The sequence below is a fragment of the Mus caroli genome, unplaced genomic scaffold (assembly GCF_978045245.1).
Source record: "Mus caroli unplaced genomic scaffold, Mus_caroli_1 scaffold_9, whole genome shotgun sequence".
Taxonomy (NCBI): domain Eukaryota; kingdom Metazoa; phylum Chordata; class Mammalia; order Rodentia; family Muridae; genus Mus; species Mus caroli.
In genome coordinates this window covers 19,924,522-19,931,795 of record NW_028227264.1, presented here as the reverse complement: position 1 = coordinate 19,931,795, position 7,274 = coordinate 19,924,522, and positions in this window count along the sequence as shown.

Here is a 7,274-nt window from a genome sequence, read left to right as displayed (position 1 = left end):
CCCTCAAAAGCCCACTTTTGTGGGGCTTCCTATCCCTTGGGAGCACTGCCAGCCTGCACTGGGTATAAAGCTTGCCTGGGACTAACCGATATTGTCATCTAACCTCACACTTGGCATGTGGAGGTTTACCTCACATGATGCGTCCAATATCCCTGCATTATCAGGGATCCAATTAGATTCCAATATAATCCCATTATGAGCTATTGGAATTTATGTGGCCACTCTAAATGACTTACACCCCCCCTTACTCTTCTAGATGGTGGCTGTCTCTTTAATGAGACATATTTCCATATAAACCAGTCGGTGAAAATGCGGACTGGGGCAAACCCCGTGAATGTGACCATTGGCAGCCATATTGGCTGGAAAGCTACCCAAGTCTGTGTCTGATTTCCCTTTTTCTTTCTTGTCACCAATACCTCCAATGTCAGAGACAGCTTTACTGCTTTAATGAGAAATGTCTCCTGACCACCTGCTGGATGGGGTATTCAACACTGATTATCCTGATGAGGGAACCAGCTGCTATTTGGATGCCCCTGGCATATACACTCACTTTCATACTGTCACGCTGATGGCCTAGAGTCACTTACAACCCCCACACCGGGTCATTGCAGGCATTGCCAGGGCAACAACAGCTGCTGTTGCCTTTACCCAGATAGCCACTACGGCAGAGACTGTCAGTCCTGAAGTCTCTAAGTCAGCTGAGGCGCTACAGGTGCAGAAGGTGCTAAATCAATATCTTTATTAAGCAATCCACATTTTACAACAACAGACTGACTTACTGGCAGAAGAGTTGGCCCTTGTTAGGGCCATGTCTCTATTGGTATGCGACCCCAGGTTTCACTTAATGTACCTAACCCATTACCAGGTGCATAACTCCATGGAAGCAAGACAACAGTTGGCTCAATATCTTGAAGGTACCTGGTCAGACAAGTTCCTTAACTATGCTGTGTTGCTAATGGAGAACTTAGCTAGTCTCAACGCAACCAGGGAATCTGTGCTCTCCCTAGATGCCGGGTTCTTGGGGAAAGTGTGGGATAATATTAAGAGGCTGTTTGACCCCTTGTGGATAACCACTTATGCTACCATGGGAGGAATTGTCATACCAATAATCATTTTGTTTAAGTGTCTCACACAGCATATCTCGAGGTAGCGCTCCATAAATAAGGCGAAATTCCTGGTGCTGATGGCTCTCGAAAATCCTGATTGTGACCCCCCCAAAGGAAGTGATCAAAGCATGGATCGCAGAGATCCCTGAGACCACTTTGTAGGCTGTTCCTCATCTCCTCCTTACATGACATGCCTCTAGAGTGATATCTTTAAGGGCTTGTAGCCAATGACAGGTAAGAGCCTGGAAGACAGGACAACCTAAGACAGGCACAGTCCAGTATACTGGGAGTCATCGGAGGTAAGGTCAGCAATGTTGAGGCAATGGTACCCCAGCTCCCACTAGGCTGTCAAAATCTAAAAACAAAAAGGTGGAAATGTGGGAGGAACAGCAGCAGCCACCTCTATGCAAATGCCAGTGGGCTGTACAGGTGCAAGGTCTCCTGTAGGAGGACCTAATTGAAGACGACTTGAGAAACCAAGGATTACTGAAGCAGACAATGCCAGCCAATCAGGAACTGATCTTTAGAAGAGATGCTTGCTGGGATCAATGGGACGTGGGTGGAGGGTATTAAAGGAGCTTGCAGCAATCTTGAGAGGAGTTTGCTGCAGCACTTCTCACCTGCTCCTGGAGTCTGTGTCATTGACTCTATGCCACCTCACCTCCAACCCCAGATAGGGCAGATAGGGTCAGGTGTCAAGTAGTCCAGGGCACAAGCAGCATACCCCAAAAATTCTACCAGAGAACTCCTACAGCTGATATATACCTCCAACAAAGTGGCTGGATACAAAATTAACTCAAAGAAATCAGTAGCCCTCTTTTATACAAATGGTAAACAGGCTCAGAAAGAAATTAGGGAAACAACAGCTGTTACAATACCCAGAAACCATATAAAATAGCTTGGTGTAATGCTATCCAAGCAAGTGAGAGATCTGTATGGCAAGAACTTCAAGTCTCTAAAGAAAGAAATTGAGAAGACTTCAGAATATGGAAAGATCATCCATACTCAGATAGGTAGGATTAACATAGTAAAAATGTCCATCTTACCAAAAGCAATCTACAGATTCAATGCAATCCCCATCAAAATTCCAACACAATTATTTTATAGACCTTAAAAGACCAATTCTAAACATCATATGGGGTGGGGGAACAGGGTAGCCAAAACAATCCTGAACAATAAAAGAACTTTAGGAGGAATTACCATCCCAGATCTCAAGCTGTACTACAGAGCAATAGTGATAAAAACAAATAAACAAACAAATAAAGAAAAAAACAACCAAATAACAACAACAACAACAAAATAACTACATGGTATTGGTACAGAAACAGACACAGTGATCAATGGAATCGAATTGAAGACCCAGAAATAAGCCCACACATCTATGGAAATTTGATTTTTAATAAAGAAACCAAACAATACAATAGAAAAAAGAAAGCATCTTCAGCAAATGGTACTGGTCTAATTGGATGTCTACATGTAGAAGAATGAAAATAGATTCATATTTATCACCCTGCCCAAAACTTAAGTTCAAGTAAATCAAGGACCTCAACATAAAACCAGATTCACTAAGTCTCATAGAAAAGGAAGTGGGAAATAGCCTTAAGCCTCGTGGTACAGGAGACAATTTCCTGAACAGAATACCAATGGCTCAGGCTCTACGAACAACAATTGATAAATGGGAACCTCATGAAGCTGAAAAGCTTCTGTAAGGCAAAGGACACTGTTAATAGGGCAAAAGGGCAACCTATAGGTTGGGAAGAGATTTTCACTAACCCTACACCCAATAAAGGGCTAATATCAAAATTTATAAAGAACTCAAGAAGTTAGACACCAACAACCCAAATAACCCAATTAAAACTTGGGGTACACAGCTAAACAGTGAATTCTCAATAGAAGAATCTCAAATGGCCAAAAAGCACTTAAAGAAATATTCAAAGTCCTTAGGCATCAGGGAAATGCAAATCAAAACAATTCTGAGATTCCATTTTACACCAATCAGAATGGCTATGATCAAAAACTCAAGAGATAGCACATGCTGGCGAGGATGGGGAGCAAGGGAAACACTCCCTCATTGCTGGTAGTATTGCAAACTTGTACAACCACTTTGGAAATCAATTTGGTAGTTTCTCAGAAAACTTGGAATAGTTCTATCTCAAGACCCAGCTATGCTACTCCTGGGCATATACCCAAAAGATTCTCCAATATCCCACAAAGACACTTGCTTACCTATGTTCATAGCAGCTTTATTCATAATAGCCAGAAACTGGAAACAACCTAGATGTCCCTCCACTGAAGAATGGATAAAGAAAATGTGGTACATCTACACAGTGGACTACTATTCAGCTATTAAAAACAAAGGCATCAGGCTGGAGAGATGGCTCAGTGGCTAAGAGCACTGACTGCTCTTCCAGAGGTCTTGAGTTCAATTCTCAGCACATGGTGACTCACAACCATCTGTAATGGGATCCGATGCCCTCCTCTTGTTTGTCTGAGGGCTGCTACAGTGTACTCATATAAATAAAATAATCAAATCTTTAAAAAGAAAAGCAAAGACATCATGAATTTTGCAGGCAAATGGATGGAACTTGAGACTATCATCTCAAGTAAGGTAACCTAGACCCAAAAGGACATAAATGTTATGCACTTACTAATTAGTGTATACTAGCCATAAAGCACAGGACAACAATGTTACACCCCACAGACCCTAAGAAGCTAGACAAGAAGGAAGGCACAAGTGAGGATAGTTGAATCTCACTTAGAAGGGGAAATAAATAGCCACAGGAGGCAGATGGAGGGAGGGAACTGGGAAGAAGAGGGGATGGGGAGAGGAATGAAGGGGTGGTTCTGGAGCCGGTAGGGGGAAGGACAGGAGATGTGGCCATATGGCCTTGAGCATGAATGGAAATCTGCAGCTGGCAAGGGAGGAGAGGTGGGGGGCATCTCCAGAATGTGACAGAGACCTGAGGTAAGGGAGGTGCTCAGGAACCAATGGGGGTGTCCTTAGGTGTGACTCACAGCATTGGGGATGTGGAACGTGAAGAGGCCACCTCTCCTGTAGCCATGCAGGAACCCCAATGGAGTGATAGGGACACCAACCTACCCACAAAACGTTTGACCCTAAATGTATCCTGTTTACAAGAAATGCAAGCACAGGGCATGGAACAAGACTGGGGGAATGGATAACCAATAACTGGCCCAACTTGAGACCCATCCCATGCACAACCTCCATCCCTGACAGTAGTAGTGATACTCGGTTATACTTGCAGACAGGAGTCTAGCATGGCTGTCCTCTGAGAGGCTCCACTGAGGCAGCTGACCCACACAGATGCAGACAACCACAGTCAAACAGTGGATGGAGCTTGGGGACTCTCATGTAAGAGCAGGAGGAAAGACTGCAGACCCAGAAGGAGATAGGAACTCCGCAGGAAGACTGACAGAGTCAACTAACCTGGACCCCTGGGGTTCTCAGAGACCGATCCACCAACCAAAGAACATACATGGGCTGGACCTAGGCAGCCCCACATATGTGTAGTAGATGTGCAGCTTGACCACTTGACCTTCGTGTGAGTCCTGATCCACTGGAGTATCCCAAAAGCTGTTGCCTGTACGTGGGCTATGTTCATCTAGCTGGGCTGCCTTGTCTGGCCTCAGTGGAAGAGGAAGTGTCTAGACTTGCAGAGACTTGATGTGCTGGGGTGAGGGGGTTGAGGCAGGGGGTCAGGGAGATACCCAGGAGGGCTCCCACCAGCTCAGATAAGAAGAGGAGGGAGGGATGGGGGAAGGATGTGGGAGGGGGTTGACCGGGAGAAAGGGCAGTGAGTGGGATGTAAAGTGAACAATTATTTTTTTTTAAAGATTTATTTATTATATGTAAGTACACTGTAGATGTCTTCAGACACTCCAGAAGAGGGCGTCAGATCTCGTTACGGAGGGTTGTGAGCCACCATGTGGTTGCTGGGATTTGAACTCCGGATCTTTGGAAGAGCAGCCGGGTACTCTTACCCACTGAGTCATCTCACCAGCCCGTGAACAATTACTTTTAAGTAATTAATTTTTTAAAAGTTACATGTAAGGGGGTGTGATTGTGTATGCATGCTTGTTTACCCATTTCCATAGAAACACTAATTTCTGTCTCATGTCTGTCTCAAAAAATAAAAACCAGAGACAACCCATCACCACATTCACCACATTCACGGTCTACGTTGACTACTTTGAAACAGAAATCCAGATCTCTGTTGCCCCAGCTATTACCAGAGTTCCTTTCTTCAATCTCTAAACCGACCCTCCCTGTGGACGGCCGAAGGCTTACTTTCCCAGAGTACTAATTTATCATCATGCCTCTGCTCAGAAGCTTCCAGGGCTGCCTGTAGTCTATAATACGACAGCACTCGCAAGTTCACACGTTGAACACCTTTCCAGTGTTCCCTTGGTTCTATAGCCCACGGCTCCCAGTACTCCCATGGCTCCCAGTACTCCCATGGCTCCCAGTACTCCCACAGCCCTCACATGTAGTTTTGTTTTTATTGTGTGATGAAGTACTAGTCTTGCTCTGATATTTATTAGATTCTGTTTGTAGATCTAGTTTCTTGATCAGAATTGACAGGTCTGTGATGATAATACCCTGTCCTTCCCTCTCACGAATAGGTAGTGTATAGGTAAGCTGTAGGATTTAACAATTCTTTTTTTTTTAATATATTTTATTACGTATTTCCTCAATTACATTTCCAATGCTATCCCAAAAGTCCCCCATACCCTCCCCCCTCTCCCCCATTTCCCTACCCACCCGTTCCCAATTTTTTTTTTTTGGCCCTGGCGTTCTCCTGTACTGGGGCATATAAAGTTTGTGTGTCCAATGGGCCTCTCTTTCCAGTGATGGCCGACTAGGCCATCTTTTGATACATATGCAGCTAGAGTCAAGAGCTCCGGGGTACTGGTTAGTTCATAATGTTGTACCACCTATAGGGTTACAGGTCCCTTTAGCTCCTTGGGTACTTTCTCCAGCTCCTCCATTGGGAGCCCTGTGATCCATCCACTAGCTGACTGTGAGCATCCACTTCTGTGTTTGCTAGGCCCCAGCATAGTCTCACAAGAGACAGCTATATCAGGGTCCTTTCAGCAAAATCTTGCTAGTGTATGCAATGGTGTGAGTGTTTGGTAGCTGATTATGGGATGGATCCCTGGGTATGGCAGTCTCTAGATGGTCCATCCTTTCGTCACAGCTCCAAGGTTTGTTTCTGTAACTCCTTCCATGGATGTTTTGTTCCCAATTCTAAGAAGGGGTACAGTGACCCCACTTTGGTCTTCATTCTTCTTGAGTTTCATGTGTTTAGCAGATTGTATTATATATCTTGGGTATCCTAAGTTTTGGGCTAATATCCACTTATCAGTGAGTACATATTGTGTGAGTTCCTTTGTGATTGTGTTACCTCACTCAGGATGATGCCCTCCAGGTCTATCCATTTGCCTAGGAATTTCATAAATTCATTCTTTTTAATAGCTGAGTAGTACTCCATTGTGTAAATGTACCACATTTTCTGTATCCATTCCTCTGTTGAGGGGCATCTGGGTTCTTTCCAGCTTCTGGCTATTATAAATAAGGCTGCTATGAATCAACAATTCTTAATAGGGTCTGGGGATGTAGTCCATTGGTTAAATTACTTTCATGGTGCACATAAGACCCGGATTCAGCTTCCCCAGGTCAGGGGAGGTGGGTGTTGGTGTGCACATTCATTTGTCCATTCCCATAGAATCACTAACTGTCCTTGTCTCTGCCTACCATAGGCATACCTCCTCCAGTAATTAGAAGTCCGCCTCTCCTGGAACATGTCTGCTAAGTCCTGAAAATGTTGCTGATACTCAGTAGCAATTCTTTCCCTGTGATGGGTCTTGTAACAGTGTATATTATGTGAGCATTTTGCCCTCTTCTTGGCATTTATTATAGTTAATAACATGTCTGTCTAGAATGATTTTTAACTAAAAAATCAATTTTAAATAAGAAGTAAAAACAATAAAATGCCCATCAACTTTTGAACAGGTCCAGAAACTGCCCCTCCGTAGACTGGTACAAGTGTGGAATCTTGACAGAAAAGAAATGAAATACTAACCATGGTGAGTGGTGAAAACATGTATCCCTGAAAACCTGTCAAATGAAGGACGCTTGCCACAAGG